Here is a 419-nt window from a genome sequence, read left to right on the forward strand (position 1 = left end):
CATTCTTTACTGTGATACATTTTTAAAGTATTGTTTCCTGTTCATCTTTTTTCATCCGTTTTCTATTTCTTTCCATGTCTGAGCATCAATGTTATTTTGTTTTTTATATATTTGACGTTCTTTTATTGTATATTGTGAATTTCTATGCAGTTAGTTTTTCAAGCTTATTCTTACATATTTCTCTTCGTTTTTTTCGCCATTCCCTCTTCTCATTGTCTCCCTTCTCGCTCCACTTCTTAATCACCTTTCCCTTGTCTCCCCCTTGTCTTCTCCACTCTCTGTCCCTTTCCCTCATCCTCTTCCGTCTTCACCGCCTCTTCCCCTCTTTCTATTTTCTCCTTCACTTCTTTTTTCCCTTTTCTCCCGATCCTCGTCAATCTCCCTTCCTCCTTTCCAGACGAAACGATCAAAGGTGAAGG

The sequence above is a fragment of the Penaeus monodon genome, chromosome 29 (assembly GCF_015228065.2).
Source record: "Penaeus monodon isolate SGIC_2016 chromosome 29, NSTDA_Pmon_1, whole genome shotgun sequence".
In the NCBI taxonomy this organism is placed as follows: domain Eukaryota; kingdom Metazoa; phylum Arthropoda; class Malacostraca; order Decapoda; family Penaeidae; genus Penaeus; species Penaeus monodon.